The sequence below is a fragment of the Mauremys mutica genome, chromosome 1 (genome assembly GCF_020497125.1).
Source record: "Mauremys mutica isolate MM-2020 ecotype Southern chromosome 1, ASM2049712v1, whole genome shotgun sequence".
In the NCBI taxonomy this organism is placed as follows: Eukaryota; Metazoa; Chordata; order Testudines; family Geoemydidae; genus Mauremys; species Mauremys mutica.
Genome location: NC_059072.1, coordinates 240,149,290 through 240,176,792, shown reverse-complemented (window position 1 = coordinate 240,176,792; position 27,503 = coordinate 240,149,290). Strand labels below are relative to the sequence as shown.

General features: G+C 42.4%; 1 pseudogene; it reads right to left on the bottom strand.

Annotated features, from left to right (window-relative positions):
- The window catches only part of LOC123363526, a 32,685-nt pseudogene extending 10,080 nt beyond the window's left edge, over window positions 1–22,605 (bottom strand).
- Window positions 22,606–27,503: the final 4,898 nt, after the last annotated feature.

Genomic DNA, 27,503 nt, shown 5'->3' with positions numbered 1-27,503 from the left:
AGTCGAAGTTTTCCCTCTTGGAACAATTAGCAGCCAGCCAAAGGAAGAGCCCTGCACACAATGGCCCCAGGATCAGGGGAGTGGGATCTTTGAGGGCAAGGACTGTGTTTCTGTCCTGTGTTTGTGCCTAGCACAACATGGTCCTGGTCCATGACTAGGGCACTTCACTCCATCTTTGCACCCCTTCTCCCAACCTGCACTGCATGAAGTCTGGCAGGCCCCAAGATGTGGCCCACTATTCCTATAGTGGCATTCCCTTTTGGCAGCTAAAGTTCTTCCCTTTATATATTAAAAGTCATAGAAGTCTAGTAACTTACCATCATTAATAAAAACTGGTTCACTCCATTCACTCCAAAACTTGTTACTTATACATGTTGTTTTCTTTGCTCTGACTTGAATAACATATTGTTTTGCTGGATCATGAATTGGATGCACATATTCCTCTTCGGAAACATCTATGGGCTAGCAGAGTTTTTGTTTCAGTGATTTAGCAATACAACTCAGAAACATATAATACTAGAGACCTCAAATATCATTGTCTCTCTTTCAAACCTAATATAGATATATTTTAGTTACAGTGTTTATAGTAAATCACAGTCTGATTACTAGCTGGGGTATATGAAAAGCCAGATTCCAAAACAAAAGAGCAAAGCCTGGGAGCTGATAAGATGAGAAGCTACAGAATAGGAGAATTTTGATATACAAAGAGTAATGACTCCTTTTTAATTTTCTATTAGCATGGCCCTGAAAAACATATTAAGGCCAAGCTCATTTGTTTTTATTAGTGTTTGGTTTTGTTTGTTTAGGGTTCTGTTTGTTTTGGCTTGGTTTTGTCACAGATTTGTATTTGTTTCCCTAAAGAAATAGCCTACATTTTCAAAAATAACTAGCAATTCTGGGTGCCACAATTTTGGGGTAACTAACCTTAAAAGAGACCTCAGAGTGGCTGTTCAGCATTTGTGAAAGTCAGGGCCCATTTAGTATCTCTCAAGTTGGGACACTGAAAAATTGAGGTACCTAAAATAATTAGTTATTTATGAAAATTCAGGCCAACTATCATACATGTGCAACAATACATGCTTTACAAGAGGCATAGAAAAAAGGAGGGGAGGGGACTGTTACTGACAAGGAGAAGCAATAGTGGAAGGAATAAACTAAGAGGCAGAGAGCTGTGCAGGGAGGTTGTGATAACATAAGCAATGAGGTCTGGAATCATTATCATTTTGAAAGGCAGAATGACTCCAGTGGTGTTGGGGAAGCATGTGAGGTGCTAGCTACACTACACCTTTAAAAAGATTTAGCATGCTGTCTTCTCAGCATGGTGCACAGCATAGTTGTGACCCTATGCACCATGTGACTTTACTCTCCTCCTGCAAATCCTTCCTGTCCTCCATCTCAGCCTTCGCTCCAGAAATGCCACAAAAGGCTAATATGCTAAAAAATCTCCGGGGGTGGGGGTGTTCAAAGGCATGCATGGCAGTTAGATGACCAACTCCCACTGACTTCAAATGGAAGTTAAGCACCTAACTGTCCTTTGGGCTTTGACAAATCTTCCTCTAAAATACCAAACTTAGCCTGTTTAACAACCTTTCACTGATATAACCTTCATCCTTCTCTGCCCCACCTCCAGGCTTTATTCTTTGTTGTAATAATACTTAGATTCGATCCTGACAATGTGTTTCATGTGAGCCCTCCTTATGCACAGAGCTAGTCACATGTTGACTTCAGCAAAGGCTACAGGTGCTCAGCACCTCACACACTCAGTGTACTTTGTGTGTAAGTATCTAAATACAGACTTGGCTAAAACCTAACTATTGCACCGAATTTGAAAATGCTGAGCAATGCACGTGGTTTTTTTTGAAGAGGAAAAAGTACAGTTCTAATAGTTCATGTGGGTTATAAAGGCAACAATATCCAACTAGCACACTTCCACTTTATATTGTGATTTTCAAAGAATGGGCCTATAACAATTTAATAGGGCTGTCAAGCGATTAAAAAAATGAATCACGATTAATTGCACTGTTAAACAATAATAGAACACTATTTATTTAAATATTTGTGGATGTTTTCTACATTTTCAAATCTATTGATTTCAATTACAACATAGAATACAAAGTGTACAGTGCTCACTTTATGTTTATTTTTATTACAAATATTTGCACTGTAAAAAACAAAAAAATTCAATTCACCTCATACAAGTACTGGAGTGCAATCTCTTTATCATGAAATTTGAACTTACAAATGTAGAATTATGTACAAAAAACTGCATTCAAAAACAAAACAGTGTAAAATTTTAGATCCTACAAGTCCAGTCAGTCCTACTTCTTGGTCAGCCAATCACTCAGACAAACAAGATTGGTTACAATTTGCAGGAGATACTGCTGCCTGCTTCTTGTCACCTGAAAGTGAGACAGGCGTTCGCGTGGCACTGTTGTAGCTGGCATTGCAAGATATTTATGTGCCAGATGAGCTAAAGATTCTCATGTCCAGTGGTGAGCTGGAGCCAGTTCCCACAGGTTCCCAAGAACCGGTTGCTAAAATTAGACCTCCGTGGAGAACCGGTTGTTAAAGGGCCAGGAGGTGGGCAAAGAACTCCGGTCCGCGGGCCGGGACCTTCCTGTTGCTCACAGGATTACCAGCTGGGGAGGCTGAGGCTCCCCCAGCCCTTCCCCGGCTTCCCTCCAGCTGCAGCATGGCCAGCCACCGGCATCAGCTGGGCAGCTCAGCTGAGCTCCGGAGTCGTCCTGCTGCTTTGAGCTGCCGACAAGGTAAGGAGGGAGGGGGCTGCAAGCTCTAGGGCTACCGGGGGGGGGCAAGTGGGGCAATTTGCCCCAGGCCCTGCAGGGGCCCCCGGCCCCATGAGTATGTCTCTGCCTGCCCCGGCCCCTCCCCCGCTCCCCCCCTTAAATCAGAACTTTTTATAGGGAACCGGTTGTTAAGATTTTGGCAGCTCATCACTGCTCATGTCCCTTCATGCTTCAACCACCGTTCCAGAGGACATGCTTCCATGCTGATGATGGGTTCTGCTTGATAACGATCCAAAGCAGTGTGGACTGATGCATGTTCATTTTCATTATCTGAGTCAGATGCCACCAGCACAAGGTTGATTTACTTTTTTTGTCATTTGGGTTCTGTAGTTTCTGCATCTGAGTGTTGCTCTTTTAAGATTTCTAAAAGCATGCTCCACACCTTGTTCCTCTCAGATTTTGGATGGCACTTGAGATTCTTAAACCTTGGGTTGGGTGCTGTAGTTATTTTTAGAAATCTCACATTGGTACCTTCTTTGTGTTTTGTCAAATCTACTGTGAAAGTGTCCTTAAAACAAACATGTGCTGGGTCATCATCTGAGACTGCTATAACATGAAATATATGCAGAATGCAGGTAAAACAGAGCAGGAGACATACAATTCTCCCCCCAAGGGGTACAGTTATAAATTTAATTGACGCATTATTTTTTTAACAAGCATCATAAGCATGGAAGCGTGTCCTCTGGAATGGTGGCTGAAGCATGAAGGGGCATACGAATGTTTAGCTTATCTGGCATATAAATATCTTTCAACACCGCCTACAAAAGTGCCATGCGAACACCTGTTCTCATTTTCAGGTGACATTGTAAATAAGAAGCAGGCAGCAGTATCTCCTGTCAATGTAAACAAACTTGTTTGTCTTAGCGATTGGCAGAATAAGAAGTAGAACTGAGTGGACTTGTAGGCTCTAAAGTTTTACGCTGTTTTGTTTTTGAGTGCAGTAATATAACCAAAAAAATCTGCATTTGTAAGTTACACTTTCACGATAAAGGGATTGCATTTCAGTACTTGTATGGGATGAATTGAAAAATACTATTTCTTTTTTTTTATCATTTTTACAGTGCATATATTTGTAATAAAAAATAACAATATAAAGTGAGCACCGTGCACTGTGTAATCGGTGTTGTAATTGAAATCAATATTGAAAATGTAGAAAAACATCCAAAATATTTAATAAATTTCAATTGGTATTCTATTGTTATAAGTGCGATTAATAATCGTGATTAATTTTTTTGAGTTAACTGACATTAATTGACAGCCCTACAATTTAGCTGTCCATATAAATTGAACATAACTTTTCAGCTCAGCTGCTTACATTTACATTTTATAGTGTCAGATGTTTAAAAAAAACTAAGGCAGGTGAGGTCCCTCTCTGAAGTAAATATTACAACATTTTAATATTACACTGTATTCATTAGTAAAACTAATTTAGATGCTTGAGCTATACAGGGCAGTTTTTTTCAGATCTTCACAGCACTCATAAAAAACCAAGACTGGATGTTTTATTGTAGGATTTTTGCTATCACATATATATTATGGCATTTGAAATACACCGGTTATGATCTCAGTCCTGCAAAGACCTACATATGTATTTTATGCAGGTGAATACTGCCATTGAGTTCAATGTGTGTAACATTAAGTGCACTGGTAAATCTTTGCAGGACTGGAGCCTAAATCTATATTTTGAGAGTGAACTACATATTTAGTTTATTTTTCCAATACATTTTTATTTTGAGGGGAAGAAAATATCTGATGGAAAGTTGGCAAGTCTTAATTAAATTCATGTTGAAATTTTTATGTTCAACTAATTTCCTGTTAAAATGCAACATTGTGCTTTAAGGCCCTGGTTCAAGAAAGCACCTAAACACATCTTTAAGTGCTTTTCTGAGTAGGGATGTTTCCTTCTTGGGGTTCAAAAATACTCCAGTCCATTGTCCAGAGTTTTCCAATGTTATTGTAGTCCTAGGTTTTAGCTTAGATTGGACCCAGCTCACCAGTAGCTCAGTGAAGGGCACTCTCTCTATTCTGAGCACAGACAAAATTCAGAATTCCCACAACTTGCTTCCTGTGCACCTGGAGTTCTGTCTACACTTAGCTTTGCAAGCATGAATTGTGGAGGCCTTTCTCTGTTTTTAGCTTCCAGTGTCTTTTGTTTCAAAGCTTATCTACAGGGCCGGCTCTAGGTCTTTTGCCGCCCCAAGCAAAAAAAATTTTGGCTGCCCCCACCCCAGCCCCGTGCTCCCCCCACACCCCTCTGCTGCCCCAGCCCTAGGCCTCCCCCAACCCACACCCCCTGCCATCCCAGCCCTGGGCTCTCCCCAACACACCCCATACTGCCCCAGCTCTGGGCTCCCCCCTCCCCTCCCACCAGTGCCCCCCCACCCACACACCCCCTGCCGCTCCAGCCCTGGGCTCTGCCCCCTCCACCCGAACCCCCTGCTGCCCCAGCCCCAGGCTCTCCCCGCCGCCACCTGCACCCTCCTTCTGCCCCAGCCCTGAGTCACTGGTAACTTGCTCCCAGAGTGGGTCATTCGGCAGGAATTTTGGATGTGCACAAAACACAGACAGGATTCGTTCCCATATGGTTACATAACTGCAGTAAAGTGGAACAATTTTCAGCTTGTGTGATTGGAAGATATCTAGATGCATATTATAAGACTGTCCTCAATAAATGAGGAAAAGTTGAGGTGCCTTTATTATTCTTTTGTTCCACTCTTTTTCTATGGGGAATTTGCCAATGCAATATCACTGGCTTCCTTTTAAACAAATAAAACTAAAAAAAAAAAAAAAGGCAATGGCTGTTGAAAATAGCAATTCCAGTCCTAAAAACCACTGGAACGCATTTCTTGCTCAATTTTATCCTACTTTTTCTACAGCAAGTTACAGTGGGATCAGTATATTTGATTTGGGGGAATGAAGTAACAGCTGCCCAAATTGAGCTTGAGCACTCCTGAATTTTGAGGGTGTTCAAATCTGGAAGGCAGGTGCTAGATTCCCTTTCTGAATATTAGCTAAATCTGGAAAGGAAAAGTCAATTTCTGCTTCCATGGCTCAGAAGTGGAAATCCTCCTACATGCCTGGTACTGTTATCTAAAGCTGCCCAGGTCCAGTAGAGCCTCCCCTCCCTTACTTTTCATTTTAAATGCTAGTGGGATCCACATACCTCCCTTGCTAGGCTTCAGAGAGAGAGGGGCACTGTCCATTTAGTCTACCCAATTTCTTCTTTGGCGGCTGCAAGGTGAGGTCACACTAGTATCCCTAATCCAGTCTGGGGATGTCTTCTGAAGGGGATATCTGGGCCAAAGCCACCTACTCCATGGGCACACTTGTTCCCCACTCATAGTGCCACCCCGCTCTAGCAGTGAGCTCTCCATTCACAGCAAGCTGCAGCATGAGGTTTCAGCTACCATACTGTTCATCCTGTTCATAGCAGCCAAGGGAATGCTGGGAAATGTAGTTCTTTCCCTGCTCCATGGCTGGCTCTATAGGCAGGGAGCTAACCAAGGAACTACAGCTCCCAGGGCCCCCTGTTGGTTCTCAGCTTCCAGGCTGGATCCCTGCTGGCTGCAGCCTCTGAAAATGGGCTGCCCCAAGCAGCTGCTTGCTTTGCTGGTGCCTAGAGCCGCCCCTGCTTATCTATATGTATAAATGAATTTAAAACTGTAGCAAGAACTACAAAAAACACATTTAGCAGGCATTTTTAAGGGAACATATGCATAAGGCCTAGAGCTTAGAATATGTACTTTTTCACAATTTCAACTAAATATTGCAATGATGACAATATTTGCATGCATATAACACCCCCATACACTCAAGCACTCAAAATGCCTATGCCAAGGCCTATGGAGATCAGTTACTTCTATTCACCAGTTTCAGAGATACTGAAACTGTAGAAGAAATTTAGGAAAGGAGTATAGTAAAATAGCAAATCTTTAATTTGACCAGGACATACCCATCCTCTTGCAAAACATATCACAAGCTCTTAAATGACAAGTGAGTCTTCATTTTAATACCTCATCTCAAAGACAGCCTCTCTAACACCCCAGTCTTTGCTAAGGAAGTTTTGATCAGCAATGACTCAGAAGTAGAATTGCACAAAGATTCAAACTGGTCGTTTCAATCAACATTTCTCATGGAAATTTGTCAGTGTTGTTGATTTTTTTTTTCATTTTTCACAAAATAATGAATGCCTATATTTTTAAAATTGAAAATATTGAGATGGTTATCAAGATTTTTCTTTTACCAAAAAATCTGCTGTTTAGTAACTGAAAAATATCAGTAATCATTTTATAGTGCTTTCAGTAAAAAAGAAAACAAAACAAATGAAAACCTGGTTCCTTTCAAAATGAAGAAAACTTTCTACATCTTCATGAAAATAGGTTTTCACTTTTTGACCAGCTCCACTGAGAAGAAAGAATGGTAAATGCTAGGTCATTTGCTGCAGGGCTTGGGATTTCTCAGAAGTTCAACCAAGACCTGATTCTGTTTAACCTGAGCAGGGAATTAGTTGGTATAGAGCTGAGGTTATATTGGTTAAGAAAGATTACCGTATATTACCTCTAGATCTGTAATTTTCACTTGGTATGTAAAGCAATTTTTTTTTGCTGAACCAATAGTAGGTGGTGGTTTCCAGTTAATTTTAATCCTTCTGTTTTCAAGTGATATAGACACATTGATTGGAGGGTTCAGTTTCTCTGACAATAAACAAAACAGAATATTTCATGTTCTTTCAGCAAGCAGGCATGTGAATGGAATGCAGTATACTGGCAGACTGCAGCTTCTGTTTGGCAGTTTCAGTCAAAGTAAAGTATGCTGTTTCACCTTTGGTTAGGTAATCACAATAGTCTAGTGTAGCTTAAAGCTAAACTAAAATGTATTGCTGCACAAGTTTTCCTAGGGTCTGAACAAACAATTCACACCAGAAATAAGTTCAAAGGTCCATGTAATGATCTCAGTTACAGCGTAAATCTGAGGTGATGCCAGTAAATCCCAGTGATGTAAATCAGTGTAAATGAATTCAGAATCTGGGTCAGAGTGTAGATGAGAGTAAACATGGTGGGCCATCTTCTGAAATAAGTTACAGTGGTGTAAATCTGGAGTGCCTGTACCAATAATTCTGTTGCTCGGTTATCAATTGAGTTCATAAATTCATAGAGTTTAAGGCCTCTAGAGGGACCATCAGATCATCTAGAGTTATTCCAGATTTATGGCAGTGTAACTGAGGTTTGAATACAACCCGTTAGGTTCATAATGTAAAAAGTGGCTATGTATTTATTGTAACTGAGATGTGAACTAGAACCAACCAGGAAACTACTCAGACCTTTTATGGGAAACTTTCCCTCCTCTTCCCCAGGTTTAATTCATTGAAGTAAATTAATAAAAAACGTATTGGATCAGCCATAATTATCAACAGAGTTACAAATAGCACTCACTGAAACTCTTCAACTGAAACATTTTGCATCAAAAGGTTTCAATGAAAATTAATTTTTAAAAAATGAGTATTGCCAATAAGTATAGTTTAAAATCTTCCTTTTTTATTTAAACCCCAACATGAAAATTTTGTGGATTTGGTTTTTAGTTTTTGTTTTTATTTCCCCTTTTGTGGTGGCAAAAAAGGGAGAAAAGAAATAAAGAGGATTAAAATGGGGGGAACGCGGGGATAGGGGAAGAAATTAGGAGAAATGAAAACTTCAAAAACAAAAATGTTCTATGAAAATGTTCATAAAATGTTCTAAACTAAAAATCTTTACTTTTCAAATTGTGTAGGACAGAAATGATTTTGAAACATCTGCATTTTTTTCACAAAACAATCATTACCATATTTCGAACAGCCTTAATGAAAAAGTGATTTATATAAGAGATTCTTTGATTTTTGATCTTTATGTCAAATGTCCACAAATGTAAATGCATTCTAAAAGCAGAATATACCCCTTTGAATGTAGTGAGTCATGCTCCCCCCACCCCCACCCTCTCTCCTCAGGAAATCACGAGCAATTGAACATTTCACAATGCTAGGCAATAATGAAAACACCTACCTAGTCTTTGCGGTATACATTTTTTGTAATAAGAATGGTTTTCTGAACTGTTGCTTAGTTCCTTTACAGTTATATTAAATCTGATTTTATTAGCGTGATTAAAATATACTTCTTTCATGTGACATCCAATGTTTTTGTTCTTTGCATTTGTTAAATATAGTTGGCATTGAAACTCTTCTCTACTGTGCCTGTAGGAAGAAAATAGAAGTAATGTAAAACTCAGATGATTTTTTAATAATATTTTGTTCTTGTTTTAACAGGATCCTTACCTGTAGGAAAGAAAATACTGAGCATCCTCAGGAGCTTCTGTTTTAATGTCCCAGGTACAATTTAAATTGGAAATGTTATATATGACGCATGAGAAATTTTGGATATATACTGCAACCAAAAAACAAAGAAAGAAAAGAGAAGAATATTAGCATGTTGCTTGTTTTACATTGATTCTTGAAGTGATTGGTGCCAGTACAAATCCAGGAGAAAGACAGAGAGGGAGAGAGGAATCCAAGTTTCTAGAATTGAGTTAAAGGATGTGTCTGCCTTTGCGTTATAGGGCATTGGGAACATTTCTATTCCTATTGCCTGAGGTCCCTTTTGAGACCTTTGCAGAAACACTCAATAATTCCTATTCTAGTAGTTTACGGAGCCCTCCTGGGATTTCCCAGGAACCATGTGCTATGGGATTTCCATAATCCATTCAGTTGCTAGGGAAATCCAAGAGGATTGTGGGGTGTTTCTGTGTCTGAGTCAATAGAATAGAGGTGGTAATTTTGTAATTGTAGCATGCTTCCACCCATCTCTCCCATTATGCCTATAGCATGGGGTTGTGTCCCTGACTATCTTGGCTATTAGCCATTGATGGACCTATCCTCTATGAACTTATCTAAATTTTTTTTATTGACCCAGTTATATTTTTGGCCTTCACAACATCCCTGGCAACGAATTCCACAGGCTGACTGTGCGTCGTGTGAAGAAGTGCTTCCTTTGTTTATTTTAAACCTGCTGCCTATTCATTGAATTGGGTGACTGCTGGTTCTTGTGATATGTGAAGGAGTGAATAACACTTCCTTATTTACACCAGTCATGATTTTTTAGACCTCTATCATTATCCTCCCTTAGTGTTTTACCGAAATGCATACCAAAAAAATAGCCAGCACAAGAAAGAGCTATTAGTAAGGATTTCAGCACTGGTGCATCTCTACCTTTTTTATCAGACACTTTTAATATCCTAACACTATGCAGAAAACTAGCTGACCTGGCGGTGCCTTGTAAGTAAATTCGGTCCAGTTACTCTCCTTTATAATGTCGTCTGATTCTTTTGAAAGAAGCTGTGTTTTAACTTTAGCATGGAAACCAGAGTGTAACCCAAGTCTTATCATCTTTTCCTTTTCTTGAAGTCTTTCCTGGAAGAAGAAAACATAGAACTGCATTATAATGAAGAGTTCCATGCAATAGCCAATTAATATTATTATTATTAAAGGAAAGCTCTGCAAATTACCAGACATGAAATAAGGCATTATCTTATTTTACCAAAACTATGTGTAAAGTGTGTTGTGACTTACTGTTATTTCCTTAGCTGTATCGAACTTATAAATCAAAACATACTTCACATAATATGTCTTAGTTTCTTCCGTAATGTTACTGTTCCAGGAGAGAATAACTCCAAAGTCATGCTTTAACAATGTGCAGCTCACTGGGTGCCATAATAGAAGCTGTAAATACAGTAAGATGAATGATAATTAATATATTATAGGTGGGGCTGATGGCACAGCCCATTCTTGAGGTTGCCCAACACTTCTTATTTCGAAGACCCTGTTTTCAGTAGCTTCTAATTTTACCAGACTTTAACTGTTTGTGTTAAAATTGTTCATGTCCAATGTTTTGCCTAAGCTGAAGTGTTGTGCCATTTCTGAGAACAAAGCTAGCAAAGAATTCATTGTTTGACCTGCTTAAAAAAATATTGAGACCTTTTATTTGAAATACTATAGAGAGCCGATGCTTTGGAGCAGGGACCTGACATTTGGCAGGCGGGATGGCCTTTGTGTCAGATATTCCTTTTGCTGTCCTCATGAAAATCCACCCAAATTTGGCCAATTTATAAGCCTTTTCAAAAACTGCAGTTTGCACAGGTTCAGTTGAGAGTTCTTAGATTTTAGCAGCTAAAGTCCCCCAAGATTCTTTCCACACTGAGCAAGCTCCAGCCCTGTGCAATTGCAGCTCTAGACTACTGCAAGCTGTGCAAGGTCTGGGCACTAAAACTGAGAGCAGAGAGCTTGTCTCTCCTGTGCTCTCAATGCCCCATCTGCTGGGCCCAAGCAGCCTGGAGGAGGAAGCTGCCTGATTCAAATTCAGATGGGATGAGAGCAGTGGTGTAGCTAGGACAGGAAAGCTGGGTGGGCAGGCAATGACGGGGGATGAGGGGAGGGGGACAGGAGGGATGAAGGCCCTGGTGAGGGGTGAGTCAGGAAGGATCGGGGGGGTGCAGGTGCCCTGGGGAATGGCGTGAGGGAGGAAGGAAGGATGGGGCCAACTTCCCCCCACCCCCACTTACCGCTCAGCAGGCACCTGGGGCAGACAGGTTGTGGGGAGCACCTATGGGGTAGATGGAGGTACCACTGGGGCTTGAGCTCTGGCCACCTCTCCCAAAGCCGTGTCAGTGTCTGTCAGCCCAGCCTTGTGCCTCTCCTGCCTGTGCCATGCGCTGCTGCCCTGGTCTCTGGCCCCAGTGCTCAATGATGGCCCCACCTAGACCTGCCCCCATGAGGCGCAACCCCTGTGGGGCTAGTGCTGGGGCCAGAGACCAGGGCAGCAGAGCACAGTGCCGGCAGGATGGAGACGTGGCCAGGCTGAAAGACACTGAGCCAGAGTTGGGAGTCCCAGCCTGTAAATTCGGAGGGCTACAGCCCCAATTTGGGAGGGCCTGGATGCTAAGTGTGTGGGCCGCAGCCACTCAGGCCCACCCAGGGCTATGCCCCTGTATGAGAGACAAACCTGTGAGTGGGAGGTGGCAGGGCAGAATAGATTTGGACAAGGATCTTGTAAGGGGGCAGCAGATTCAGATTAAAGGCTCATGGTGGGGAGAGGAAAATTGGGACTGGAAGTTAGGGTTGAGGGGTGACTGGGATTCCTGAGCAAGAAGACTAGCTCTTGGAGCTGTTGGTAGAGGAACTTGGAACTGGATGTGCCGGGAGCAATTTTAATAATAGGCAATGTTATAAGCCCCACCAATATTAATGACAGACAAAAACCTACACTAAAAGACCATTATTAATGATACAAGGAAAAGCAGTCCAAAATTCATCATCATCATCGTCACTCCCATAACCACATTGGTTGTTGGGGCACCATCATTGATGTGCAATCAACCAATTGTCTCCACCCCGATGATTGTGTGTCAGTGCTTGAGTCTCTGCGAAGTCCATTCCTGTCCATTCTTTTATGTTGTCAATCCATCTCTTCTTCTGTCTACCTCTTCTTCTCTTCTCCTGTACTGTCCCTTGGAGGATGATCTTGGATAGGCCAGATGATCTTGTTACATGGCCAAACCACTTCAGTTTATGCTTTTTCACAGTCATCAGGAGGGCTTTGTAAGACCCACCCAGCACACTGGATGATGATGTTGCAGACCTCTTCATTAGCGACATGGTTGAAGTAGGAGAAGCCCAGGATTTTACAGAAGTATCTCATCTCTACTACCTGTATTTTCCAGTCAAGTTCTGACGTAAGGGTCCATGTCTCACACGCATACAGAAAAATGGAGATGACCAATGCATGCAGCAGTTTCAGTTTGGATTCCAGGAAGATGTTCTTATTCCTCCAAACTGGCTTTAGCTTTGCCACTGCTGCTGTTGTTTGCGCAGTTCTTGCCAGAATTTTTGCCTTGGGTCCTTCATCAGTGATGATTGCCCCCAAATACTTGAACTGTGTCACTGTCTCCAGCTCTTGTCCACTGACAGTGATATGTGAGCTGATCCCATCACATTTGTTTGTCATCAGTTTGGTTTTCTCTGCACTGATTTCCATGCCATATTTTGCAGAGGTTTCATCCAATCGTTTCACAAGTTGGCAAGTTCATCTTTGCTGCCTGCCAGGCCATCAATGTCACCAGCAAAACCAAAGATTTGAGATTGATCACCCCCAATTCTGACTGTGCATATGTGATCTTCTAGGGCATCAGTCATTATGCGCTCCAAGTAGATGTTGAACAGTGTGGGCAAAAGAAGGCAGCCTTGCCAGATTCCAACTGCGGTGTGAAATCGGTCTCCTATTATGCCATTGACAAGAACTGCACTGCTGGCCTTGGCCTACAGTTGTTTAATGGCAAGAATAAGCTTACAACCAATATTGTACTTCATGGTTGCCCAGAGAGCTTTGTGCCATACTCTGTCAAACGCCTTCTTGAAGTCAACAAAGATGTGGTAGATGTCCTGCTGGTGTTGTAAGTACTTCTCACACAGGACATGAAGGATGAAAATATGTTCTTTGGTACTTCTTCCAGCACAAAAGCCAGCCTGTTCTTCAGCGATGATACTCTCTGCTTGTGGCTTCAATCTGTTCAATATAACTTTGAACTTCACTTTGCTGGGATGGCTAATTAAGCTTATAGTTCGGTAATTCTGACACAATTGCAGGTTGCCTTTCTCTGGCAGAGTGATGATTAGTGACTGTGTGCATGTGGAGGGCCACTCACTGGTCTGCCATATCTTGTTCCAGATCTTGGTGAGTACATCTATTACTATTTCTCCTCCGAATTTCATCAGTTCGGCTGGGATGTTGTTAATACCTGTAGCCTTTCTGTTCTTGAGTGATTTCACAGCTGTCTCCGCTTCTTCACATAGTATTGGAAAGTCATCCTCCTTTGTTGAATCTGGGCTGTCTAAGACACTAGGATCTCCATTTCTCTGGTGGTTGAATAAATCAGAGCAGTAATTTGTCGACTTATTGATAATGTCCCTTTCTTCTGTAAGACTGTTTCCTTCTTTGTCTTGAATTGCGTTAATTTTGGTCCATCTTTCCTTCGTCAGATCTTTTACAATCTGGAAGGCTCATTTGCTATTTTTATTATAGATACACTCTTCAATTTTAGAGCATTGTTTTACAATCCATATCTCCTTCGCCACCTTCATTCCTTTCTTGATCTTTCTGCCAATCAAGTCCCTCAATGTATTTATCAACTCCCGCAGTGCTGCTCTTGTCTCTCTTAAATTCTCTTCTAATGTCACACATTTGTAGTATTTCATTTGTGACCCATGGTTTTGTCTTCTTACAATGTTTCCCAAGGATGTCCATTGCTGCCTCATTCATTACAGCATTGAAATTGTTGGTCATTGTTTCTACATCTTCCTCTAGAGCAAGCAGTGGGGCAAATTTTCCGCTGATCATTGATTGGAATGACTCTGGAATGTTTTGGTCTCTGAGTCTTTCTAAGTCAAACTTGGTTCTGGTGAACTTTGGCCTGATTATTTTCCTTAGCAAGAGCCAAAAGTTTAGCAGCACAAAGTTGTGATCACTTCCAATACCAGCACTGGGGAAGCTCCTTGCTTTCCTTCTGTTAATCCCAGAATGATATCGGTTTTGCACCATGATGTAGTCGATCTGGCTGTGATGTGGACCATTAGGTGCATGCCACATTGATCATTTGGCTGCTTTATGTGCTCCTAATATGTTTGCAAGACCCAGATTGTTATAGCTGGCAAACTCCAAAAGTCTCAATCCTCTCTCATTGGTTACCACATTACAGAAAGGGCAACAATAATCTCACCAATCTGCCTGTGTGTCAGTACCCACTTTAGCATTCCAATATCCCTGTACAATCAGGATATCTTTCTTGTGTACCTTATCGATGGTCTCCTGGAGCTGATTGTAAAAATCTTCAATTTGCTCATCATCATAGTCTGTTGTAGGGGTGTAGACTTGTACCACTGTGATATTAAACAGTACTGCCTTTAGACAGATGGAAATAAGCCTGCTGGACATCGGGTGGCATCCTAATACTGAATTCTTGATATCTTTATGCACAGGAAATCCTACACTGTTGACATGTTTGTCCTCTCCACTGTAATAGAGCACATGGCCTTCTTCCGTTAGTACCTCTCCAAAATTCTTCCATCTGACCTCAGAAATTCCTAGAAGGTGCCAGGTGTATTGTTCCGTTTCATATGTAAGTTCTTTCAACTTCCCTATTTGTCTCAATGTCCTTACATTCCACATGGCTATGTGATGTTATCTCTTCCATGGATCCTCTTTGTTGGGTTTACACCAGTAGTATACTTGGTGTGTCCGCCCTGGTGGGAGATGGGTTAACCCAGGCTGCGATCAATCTGGTATGGACATTGTTGACTTGCTCATCATATGGTGTGTCTTGGGCAAATTTCTAACCTGGCAGAGCCTATTCCTCTCCAGGCAGCCCCCTTTTAGTTGCAGGACATAGAATCATAGACTTTAAGGTCAGAAGGGACCATTCTGATCGTCTACTCTGACCTCCTGCACAACGCAGGCCACAGAATCTCACCCACCCACTCCTGTATCAAACCCCTAACCTACGTCTGAGCTACTGAAGTCCTCAAATCATGATTTAAAGACTTCAAGGTGCAGAGAATCCTCCAGCTAGTGACCCATGCCCCACATTGCAGTGGAAAGCGAAACCCCCACAGAACCTCTGCCAATCTGCCCTGGAGGAAAATTCCTTCTCAACCCTAAATATGGTGATCAGCTAAACCTTAAGCATGTGGGCAAGACTCACCAGCCAGACACCCAGGAAAGAATTCTCTGTAGTAACTTAGATCGCACCCCATCTAACATACCATTACAGGCCATTGGGCATATTTACTGCTAATGGTCAAAGATCAATTAATTGCCAAAATTAGGCTATCTCATCATACCATCCCCTCCATAAACTTATCAAGCTTAGTCTTGAAACCAGATATGTCTTTTGCCCCTACTGCTCCCCTTGGAAGGCTGTTCAAGAACTTCACTCCTCTGATGGTTAGAAACCTTCATCTAATTTCAAGTCTAAACTTCCTGATGGCCAGTTTACACCTATTTGTTCTTGTGTCCACATTGGTACTGATCTTAAATAATTCCTCTCCCTCCCTGGTATTTATTCCTCTGATATATTTATAAAGAGCAATCATATTTCCCCTCAGCCTTCTTTTGGTTAGGCTAAACAAGCCAAGCTTTTTGAGTCTCCTTTCATAAGAGAAGTTTTCCATTCCTCGGAACATCCTAGTAGCCCTTCTCTGTACCTGTTACAGTTTGAATTCTTCCTTCTTAAACATGGGAGACCAGAACTGCACACGGTATTCCAGATGAGATCTCCCCAGTGCCTTGTATAATGGTACTAACACCTCCTTCTCTCTACTGGAAATACCTCGCCTGATGCATCCCAAGACTGCATTAGCTTTTTTCACAGCCATATCACACTGGCGACTCATAGTCATCCTATGATCAACCAATACTCCAAGGTCCTTCTCCTCCTATGTTACTTCCAACTGATGCATCACCATCTTAAACAAAAATTTTTGTTATTAATCCCTAAATGCATGACCTTGCACTTTTCACTATTAAATTTCATCCTATTACTATTACTCCAGTTTACAAGGTCATTCAGATCTTCCTGTATGATATCACGGTCCTTCTCTGTGTTAGCAATACCTCCCAGCTTTGTGTCATCCGCAAACTTTATTAGCACATTCCCACTTTTTGTGCCAAGGTCAGTAATAAAAAGATTAAATAAGATTGGTCCCAAAACTGATCCCTGAGGAACTCCACTAGTAACCTCCCTTCGGCCTGACAGTTCACCTTTCAGTACGACCCATTGTAGTCTCCCCTTTAATCAGTTCCTGATCCACCTTTCAATTTTCATATTGATCCCCACTGCATTTCCTTTGTCTAAAAAATCTGTTACCTTCTCAAAGAAGGAGATCAGGTTGGTTTGGCACGATTTACCTTTTGTAAAACCATGTTGTATTTTGTCCTAATTACCTCAATGTCCTTAACTATTTTCTCCTTCAAATTTTTTCCCAAGACCTTACATACTACAGATGTCAAACTAACAGGCCTGTAGTTACCTGGATCACTTTTTTTTCCTTTCTTAAAAATGGGAACTATGTTAGCAATTCTCCAGTCATACGGTACAACCCCTGAGTTTACATTAAACTTAATTCATTAAAAGTTTTTACTAATGGGCTTGCAATTTCATGTGCCAGTTCCTTTAATATTCTTGGATGAAGATTATTTGGGCCCTCCGATTTAGTCCCATTAAGCTTCTACCTCGGATGTAGTAATATCTACCTCCATATCCTCATTCCTGTTTGTCATCCTACCATTATCCCTAACCTCCTCATTAGCCTCATTAAAGACTGAGGCAAATATTTGTTTAGATATTGGGCCATGCCTAGATTATCCTTAACCTCCACTCCAGCCTCAGTGTTTAGCGGTCCCACTTCTTCTTTCTTTGTTTTCTTCTTATTTATATGGCTGTAGAACCTTTTACTATTGGTTTTAATTCCCTTTGCAAGGTCCAACTGTACATGGCTTTTGGCCTTTCTCTCTTTATCTCTATATGTTCTGACCTCAAGAAGGTAGCTCTCCTTGCTAATTCTTCCCATCTTCCACTCCTTGTAGGCTTTCTGCTTTTTCTTAATCACCTCTCTGAGATGCTTGCTCATCCAGCTTGGTCTACAATTCCTGCCTATGAATTTTTTCCCCTTTCTTGGGATGCAGTCTGCAACTTTGACTTGAAGTAATTCCAGGCCCCCGCCGCCTTTAGATCCACAAAGTCTTCAGTCCAATCCACTTCCCTAACTAATTTCCTTAATTTTTTAAAGTTAGTCCTTTTGAAATAAAAAACCCTAGTCACAGATCTATTTTTGTTTATCCTTCCATTTTGTTTAAACTGACTTAGCTCATGATCGCTCGAACCAAGGTAGTCCCCTACAACCATTTCTTCTATGAAATCCTCACTACTCACCAAAACCAAATCTAAAATGGCATCCCCTCTTGTTGGTTCAGCAACTACTTGGTGAAGGAATCCATCAGCTATCACATCCAGGAAAATCTGATCCCTATTATTATTACTAGCACTTGTCCTCCAGTCTATATCTGGGAAGTTAAACTCTCCCATGATCACACACAATTCCCATTAGTATTTACTTCATTAAAAACATTAAAGAGGTCTCTATCCATATCCAAATCAGATTCCGGTGGTCTATAGCACACCCCAAGCACTATCCCAGGGGAGGCTCTAGTAGCTTTCTTCCCCAATGTGATTTGTGCCCAGACAGACTCTGTCTTATTCATTCCATCCCTTCTTATTTCTGTACAGTCTACCTCATGATTGAAATACAATGCTACTCCACCACCTTTGCCTTTATTTCTGTCTTTCCTAAACAGCACATACCCTTCAATACCTGTACTCCAGTCATGACTACTATTCCATCATATTTCTGTTATACCTATATGTGACGTTATTGATATAAATGGGGACCATATAGAACATGGGTTGCAACCAAGGTCCTGTGGTGGCACCAAATCTTAAGTGAAGGGGGTCATATAAGGTGTCTAAGACCAGGTTCTGGGTTGCTGGTTATGATTATGCTGTCTGTATGTCTGTGTGTCATTTTGTAGTTGAAGTTATAAGTATTGGCTCTGTACTGTCTGTATTTTGTATTATGCTCTGCTTCTGGGAAAGATCCCAGACAAGCTGGTGTTAGCCCTGCCTAGCTGGCTTGATGGCCCATTAAGGGCCATCGGCTACACAATTGACCCATGGAGAGAAGGCAGACACGCCTTGTGACTCAGCAAAGTATGCAGGGACCGGCCCATGTGACTCCAGGCTCCATTTTGCTGTAATTTTCCACAGTGAAGACAAAGGGATTCTTACACCTGGAAAAGTCTATATAAGGCTAATGCCTCATCTCCATCTGGTCTTCAATCCTGCTTCTGACCTCTGGAGGGACTTTGCTACAAACTGAAGCTTTACACAAGGGACTGAACGACCCATCCCAGTGGGGGATGTTCTCCAGAGACTTAATTTGAACCTGCAGTTTACTCCATCACTGCTGCAAGCCTGAACTAAGAACTTTGCCATTACTGTATGTAATTGATTCCATTTAACCAATTCTACCTCTCATCTCTACCTTTTTCCCTTTGTAAATAAACCTTTAGATTTTAGATTCTAAAGGATTGGCAACAGCGTGATTTGTGGGTAAGATCTGATGTGTATATTGACCTGGGTCTGGGGCTTGGTCCTTTGGGATCGAGGGAACCGTTTTCTTTTATTGGGGTGTTGGTTTTCATAACCATTCATCCCCAGGACGAGTGCACTGGTGGTGATGCTGGGAGACTGGAGTGTCTAAGGAAATTGCTTGTGTGACTTGTGGTTAGCCAGTGGGGTGAGACCAAAGTCCTTTTTGTCTGGCTGGTTTGGTTTGCCTTAGAGGTGGAAAAACCCCAGCCTAGGGCTGTGACTGCCCTGTTTGAGCAATTGGTCCTGATTTGGCACTCTCAGTTGGGTCCCGCCAGAATCGCTCCGTCACACTATAATATCTGGTTTCACTTCCTGCACCAGTAGCTCTAGTTCCTCCATTTTGTTACCTAGGCTCCTCGCATTGGTGTACAAACATCTTAATTTTTGTTGTTTGGCTTCGCTCACATTCTTACCTGATGAGGCCCAGAAATTCTACCACCAATATCACCTATTAGACTGGTATCTACACTACTCTTCCTCCTTATGTCCATTCTCCTACCCACGGCTGTATCCTTTCTTACTTCATTTCCTTCCCTCTCAGTGCTAAAATCCAGCATGGAGATTACCTGGACATCTCCCAACCATCTCCCCCCAATTCCTAGTTTAAAGCTCTCTTAATCAGTTGTGCCAGCCTCCATCCTAGAAGTCTATTTCCCTCCCTACTCAGGTGAAGTCCATCCCGAGAGAACAGTCTTCTGTCTATGAATGCTTCCCAGTGGCCACACATCTTAAAGACATCTTGTCACACCTTTGTTGCTTTTCTCAAGGAACAGTGAGAATCCCACTGAAGATCACCTGAGCCTCAATTTCCTTAAGCGTCTTCCCCAGCCTAGCATAGTCTCCCTTGATACATTCCAGCGAGAATCTAGCCATATCATTTGTTCCCACATGAAGGACAATTAGTGGATTCTTTCCCGCTCCCGTTAGGATCCTCTTCAGCCTCAGGTCCACATCCCATATCTTAGCACCCGCCAGACAGCACATCCTTCTGTTCTGTGGATCAGCTCTGGTTACAGGCCTATCTATTCTTCTCAGTAAAGAGTCCCCAATCACGTAGACTTGCCTTTTACCAGTGATGGTGTGATTCTCCGGTCTATCCCCTGTTCCCTCTGGCTGCAAGTTCTCTCAGTTTCTATTCTCCTTTGCAATCCTCCACAACCCATGCAAGAGGACAGGGGCCCTATTCTGTCCTGGGACCCAAAAGGGAAATTAGGAAATGGCAGAAATGAGGTTGCCTATATTAAGACCCATTGTGCGTCTGCATTGTGATACAACCTTTAATTGTATGATCACATATTATTTTTCCCATAGGATCCCTGCCACTTTCAGTGTGCCTTTCCTATGCAACCACATCCTATCCAACCACAGCATTTTAAAATGTTTTCTCTGAAAAAGTGAGCATTTCACTACAGAAATAAACTGGACATTTCTAGTGCCAGATTTGGAAACTAAATTCAATCCTAAAAAGCTGAAACATGGAGATTTTATTACTTCTTTAAATGCAAATCTCAAAGCAATCTAAATTGTGGAGTCACTACCAACATCTGCATAATTAGAACATGACTAGCACTTGCACTGTATTCAAGGTTGAGGAAAAAGGTTTTTCTAACCCTACTTGCAGTGATATTATATTATGCTATGTAATGTTCTGAAATATTTAGGAACAATTAAATAACCAACATAGATAACATTACATTTTTAAGATGTGGGCTCATACGATTTAAAAGAGCAACTCTTAGTCACGCATATTTTCAAAGTTATACTTAACATTGTGGCAGGACATTTTCCAGCCTGGGAGCCTGCCTATCACTTGGGATTTGGCCCAAGCACCTCCATAAGATACCCCAATCCTAGAGAGGTCATGTTGTGAGGCTATGTATTGACAGCCTGAGGAATTAATGTATGAGAGTCCCCTCTTCTCAAGACAAAACTGCAGATGGCAGTGATTGCAGCCTCTCACTACCTGCATGGGATCAAATTCAAAACTAATCCCTAAAGACTTGGGAGTGTGGCTACATACCAGAACTTTATCTGGCTGTTTTGAGTTTCATTTTCTTTGTATCATTTTAAATGTATCACTTTAAATGTCACAAAACTTACCAGTTATTGCTGGTTCTCCGTTTGCCAGGCTAACAGAAATCATCTCATACCAGGTAAGGCTAAGCAGAAGCATGATCGAAGGAGTAATTGTAGCATGTGCCCTTACAAATACTTTGCACTTCAATTGAATTTGAAACTAAAATACTTCAGTTCTGTTTGAGGCTGAAAAGAGAGTTAGGACGTTACAGTTATTTTCAAGCTGTGAAAAATTTTTTTTTTAACATTTTAAGTGGTTTTTTAAAAAGACATATACCATGAATACAAAATGTCATTCTGGACTTTGTTGTAACAGTCCCAATTCCCAGGTCTGATTGAGCTCTATTTAGTGCAAGTGGTGGTGGTAGTGGGGAGGGGCAAGCCATTGTATACCACTCATGTTCAACACCTGCCGATCCTCAGGGCTGCCAAGGGCTGAACCAGTGCCTCAGCTCTGAGGTTTGCAGGGTTCGTGCAGAGCACATCTGGTGAATCGAGGAAGCAGGCAATCTGTGTCAGAATATGAAAGTAACAGATCTCAGGAGTTCTGACAGCTAATCTTTGTATGGTTTAAAGCAATTACTCAAGAGACCTATATATAAGATATTCTCTTAAACTATGTGTATGTGAGGGTGAAATAGAGAGACAGTTTACTGTGGGTGGGAACTCTGATTATTTTGCTAGAGGACACACAGAAATTAGGAAAAGAGGATAACATTTTAAAAAGCAGCATTTTTAAATGTTTTCTCTGAAAAAGTGAGCATTTCACTACAGAAATAACCAGGACATTTCAAGTGCCAGATTTGGAAACTAAATTCAATCCTCAAAGGGTGAACCATGGAGATTTTATTGCTTCTTTAAATGCAAATCTCAAAGCAATCTAAATTGTGGAGTCACTACAACAGCTGCATAATTAGAACATGACTAGCACTTGCACTGTATTTAAGGTTGAGGACAAAAGTTTTTCTAACCCTACTTGCAGTGATATTATATTATGCTATGTAATGTTCTGAAATATTTAGGAACAATTAAATAACCAACATAGATAACATTACAGTTTTAAGATGTGAGCTCATACGATTTAAAATAGCAACTCTTAGTCACGTGTATTTTCAAAGTTATACTTGACATTGTGGCAGGACATTTTCTACGGGATCAAATTAAAAAACAAATCCCTAAAGAGTTGGTGGTGTGGATACATACCAGAACTTTATCTTAAGTCTTCAGACTGCTTTGAGTTTCATCTCCTTTAAGACGACAACAGTCAGTTGTTACCATCTCTTCCCTTGACTTCATTGGAAGAGAAAGTTTTCAAACCACTCTGTATCTTGCTATCAGCTCTTGTCTTTAAAGAAACTTCCAGGACTTAAATGAAATTAAATGAATCAGCAGCTACTGTAGTTTCAAAAATAAAAGTTCTGATTCTAGGAAAGATTGTACAGAACTTACTACAGACTCATGCATCTTGCTGTATGCAACAAATAAAAAGGAAACAGATCAGCAAAAGAGCTCCAGCCCTAACTGAAGGGGAAAGAATGACCAGCCTCCTCTTGACAAAAGGAACTTGACTTTTGCTACCAATTTCACTTTTGATATCAGATCTACCTAACTTAGTTCCTGAAATTGTCCAGCTTTCGTCTTGTTTATTCTGTTAATTATATTTTTTAAAATATTTTTTAAATTGTAATTAAATTGTGTGAGAATAGTGATCTTTGACTGGTGATTGTTCAGGACTTCCTCTCCGGGGGCCTGGTTATAGGCTGGCTAGGTAGTTGTTTATAACTTTGTCAAACTTTAACTGTTCAAGCTGATATTTTCCATCCTGAGTGTCTGGTATATTCAGAGAAAGGTTCAGCTAAAATGGTTCGGACGTGTCTGACTATCAGATTAAGGAAAAATACATTGTTTTTCCCATGTTTAAAAAGTGCTTACATCTGTTTCATGACAATCTCTACACCTCCATGTATTGGAGTAGGGATTTAAAATTTGACTAGGGGGAGAGGTAGGCCTGATATCAGGAATGTGCCTTTTGCCACTTCTGTGAAAAGCTTCCCAAATTTGGTAAATTATAAGCCTCTACAAAATCTCATTTTACATATGCTCAGTGGAGACTTGTCAGAGTTTGGCAGCTAAATTCTCCGAAGACTCACAGTGCTGCAAGGGCCAAGCAGGACTTTCTCTGCGATTGCAGCTTCTGGCTGCTAGGGAGCAACTGTGGTGCCAGGTGCCAGAAATGAGAGCAGGGAGCCTGCCTGCCCTGTGTTTTCAATGCTCCCCCTGCCAGAGCCCAGCATGCAGGCAAAGGAGGAAAGTGTCTGACTCAAATGCGGAGGGGTAAGTAATGGGGGTGAGGGGATTGCATGAAGAGATGCAGAGTGGGAAAGGGGAAATAGAAGCATGTGGGGGATCAAGGTTAGGAGCAGGAGCTGGGAGTGGGCATAGGGGCAGGAGTGAATGGGTGCTGAAAATACAAGAGTGGGTATATGAACAAAGGGCAGCTTAAGATGACAGGAGCCAGGGACTGGGGGGAAATAGGAACAAGGAGGGGAAGGAAATTTTCACCTGGTCTCAACATTCCTGTGTTGTCTAGTAAATAGCTGTGAAAACTACTGGCAAAGTATGTGTCTCCATCCCCCTCTAGTGGCAGGGCCACATACACAAATACAACCTTCTCTTGCTACTAGTTACTTCATTAGCTGCAGTGGTAGAGAACTGTGCTTTGGAGCTAAAGATCTCAACCCTGCTGAGAAACCATGTCAGAGGTCTATACAGGTCCACATGTGGAAATTTTTGCGTTTTTTTTTCTTTTTAGTTTTTGAAAATGTAGGAAATTATATTTAAAATCTACCTTACAGAATGTTAAGGTTGCAAAGTCAAGTACTGAAAAGTTAGGAAATGACAGAATTAAGGTTGCCTGTGTATTCTTGATTCACCCCGTACTGCACATTCCTTATGACAAATTACATGATCACAATGTATTTTTCCAAAGAATCCCTGCCTCATTCAGTACATATGCTGCAACTCCTCTGAGGACGAATCTGGAGCCTGGTCTACACTAGGCGTTTAAACCGGTTTTAAGAGCGTAAAACCGATTTAACGCCACAACCGTCCACACTAGGAGGCACCATATATCGATTTTAATGGCTCTTTAAACCGGTTTCTGTACTCCTCCCTAACGAGAGGAGTAACGCTAGTATCGGTATTAAAATATCGGATTAGGGTTAGTGTGGACGCTGATCGACGGCATTGGCCTCCGGGAGCTATCCCACAGTGCACCAGTGACCGCTCTGGACAGCATTCTGAACTCGGATGCACTGGCCAGGTAGACAGGAAAAGCCCCGCGAACTTTTGAAATTCATTTCCTGCTTCCCCAGCATGGAGATCTCATCAGCACAGGTGACCACGCACAGCTCATCAGCACAGTTAACAATGCAGTCTCCTGAGAATCGTAAAAGAGCCCCAGCATGGACTGCACGGGAGGTACTGGATCTGATCGCTATCTGGGGAGAGGATTCAGTGCTAACAGAACTGCGTTCCAAAAGACGAAATGAAAAAGTATTTGAAAGAATTTCTAAGGCTATGACGGATAAAGGCCACAGCCGGGACTCGGTGCAGTGCAGAGTGAAAGTTAAGGAGCTCAGACAAGGCTACCAGAAAACCAAAGAAGCAAACGGAAGGTCCGGGGCAGATCGAAAAACATGCCGCTTCTATGCTGAGCTGCATGCAATTTTAGGGGGCTGCGCCACAAGTACCCCACCCCTGACCGTGGATTCCGAGGTGGGGGTTGTAATCTCTGCCATGGCTGAGGATTATGCAGACGGGGAAGATGAAGATGAAGAAGAGGAGGAAGACCTAGCAGAGAGCACACAGCACTCCGTGAGCCCCAGCAGCCAGGAGCTTTTTATCACCCTGACGGAATTACCGTCCTCCCAGCCCTCACAAGCCACTATCCCAGACAATGACGCCATGGAAGGGAGCTCTGGTGAGTGTACCTTTGCAAATAGCAAACATTGTTTTTTAAGCAAGCCTTTTTTAATGATTGATTTGCCCTGAGGACTTGGGATGCATTCGCAGACAGTATAGTTACTTAGAAAAGTTTGTTAACATGTCCGGGGATTGAGAGGAAATCCTCCAGGGACATCTCAATGAAGCGCTCCTGTAGGTACTCCAGAAGCCTTTGCAGAAGGTTTCTGGGCAAGGCAGCCTTGTTCCGCCCACCGTGGTAGGACACTTTACCACGCCATGCATGTAGCAAGTAATCAGGTATCATTGAGTGGCAAAGCATAGCAGCGTATGGTCTCGGTGACTGCTGGCATTCAAGAAGCATCCGTTCTTTATCTTGTTCTGTTATCCTCAGCAAAGTGATATCGTTCAGGATAACCTGGTTAAAAATCAGGAATTTAAGTAAGGGGGTGGCCATTTTTCTACTGGGTTAGTGTAATACATCAGCTTAATAAAAAAAATTTCCTGCACGTAGCGAAGCGGGGGAGGGGAGGAGTGAAATGCCGATGATCTTTTCTGTGTTTGGTCACCGGCGATCTTCCCCAAGGTACCAGACACGCAGTGGGTGGGGGGGGGGGTGGGAAGGTTATTGATTAGCAGGGAGCTAGCGTGGTATTAGCCATGCGTTGGGGGGGAGGGTAAATCACTACAGAAACCGAAAGACAGTGGCTTACCATGGCTGCATGCAAGCTGAATTCTGATGCCTGGACCTGTGTCTGTGAGATCTGTAACTCCAGAGCTGCAGGCACTCACTATTAAGATGAAAAATGAGACCTTGTAGGGAAATCACATGTGCTAGGTGAATACTGCTTTTCACTGTGAAAGAGTATAACCATTGTTCTGTAAAATGTATCTTTCTAAATATTTATCTCCCTCATGCAGCTGCAAATTTTTCAACCATCCCTCCTCCATCCCAAAGGCTAGCACAGATAAGGCGGAGGAAAAAGAAGACGCGAGATGAGATGTTCTCGGATATTATGGAAGTTACACGCAATGAAAGAGCTCATCTGAATGAGTGGAAGGACGTGGTTTCAAATTACAGGAAAGAGGCCAGTGAACGTGAGGACAGGAGGGATGAACGTGAGGACAGGAGGGACAACCGAGATGAGAGGTGGCGGCAGGAAGACCGGCAGGAAAATCAGCGGTGGCGGCAGGAAGATCAGCGGTGGCGGGATGCAACTCTGGGGCTGCTGCGTGATCAAACTGACATGCTCCGGCGTCTTGTGGAGCTTCAGGAACGGCAGCAGGATCAAAGAGTGCCGCTGCAGCCCCTGTATAACCACCCTCAACCCTCACCATGTTCCACATCCTCCTCACCCAGACGTGTAAGAACGCGTGGGGGGAGGCTCCGTGCACCCGCCCACTCCACCCCCGTGGACAGCCCAACCAGAAGGATGTCGTTACTGTGAATTTTTTTTTAATGGCCTTCTCCATCCCTCCTATCCTCCTCCCAAACCACACCCTTACTTCTCTCCCTCTTTTTATAATGAATCAATAAAGAATTCATGCTTTTTAAATGAGAGTGACTTTATTTGCATAAGTAAGCTGTACTCAAAGGGGGTGGGGGAGTTGCTTACAGGGACTGAGTCAATCAAGGGGGTTGGGTGTTCATCAACAAACACAGCAGTCACACTGTACCCTGGCCATTGATGAAGCTCGTTTTCAAAGCTTCTCTGATGCGCACCGCTTCCTGGTGTGCTCTTCTAATCTCCCTGGTGTCTGGCTGCGCGTAATCAGCGGCCAGGTGATTTGCCTCAGCCTCCCACCCCGCCATAAAGGTCTCCCCCTTACTCTCACAGAGATTGTGGAGAATACAGCAAGCAGTAATAACATAGGGGACATTGGTTTGGCTGAGGTCTGAGCGAGTCAGTAATGTCCGCCAGCGCGCCTTTAAACGGCCAAATGCACATTCCACCACCATTCTGCACTTGCTCAGCCTGTAATTGAACAGATCCTGACCACTGTCCAGGCTGCCTGTGTATGGCTTCATGAGCCATGGCATCAAGGGGTAGGCTGGGTCCCCCAGGATAACGACAGGCATTTCAACATCCCCAACTGTTATTTTCTGGTCTGGGAAGTAATTCCCTTGCTGCAGCCGTTTAAACAGAGTAGTGCTTCTGAAGACGCGAGCGTCATGAACCCTCCCTGGCCATCCCACGTGGATGTTTGTGAAACGTCCCTTGTGATCTACCAGTGCTTGCAGCACCATTGAAAAGTACCCCTTGCGGTTTACGTACTGGGTGCCCTGGCGCTGCGGTGCCAAGATAGGGATATGGGTTCCATCTATCGCCCCCCCACAGTTAGGGAATCCCATTGCAGCAAAGCCATCCACTATGG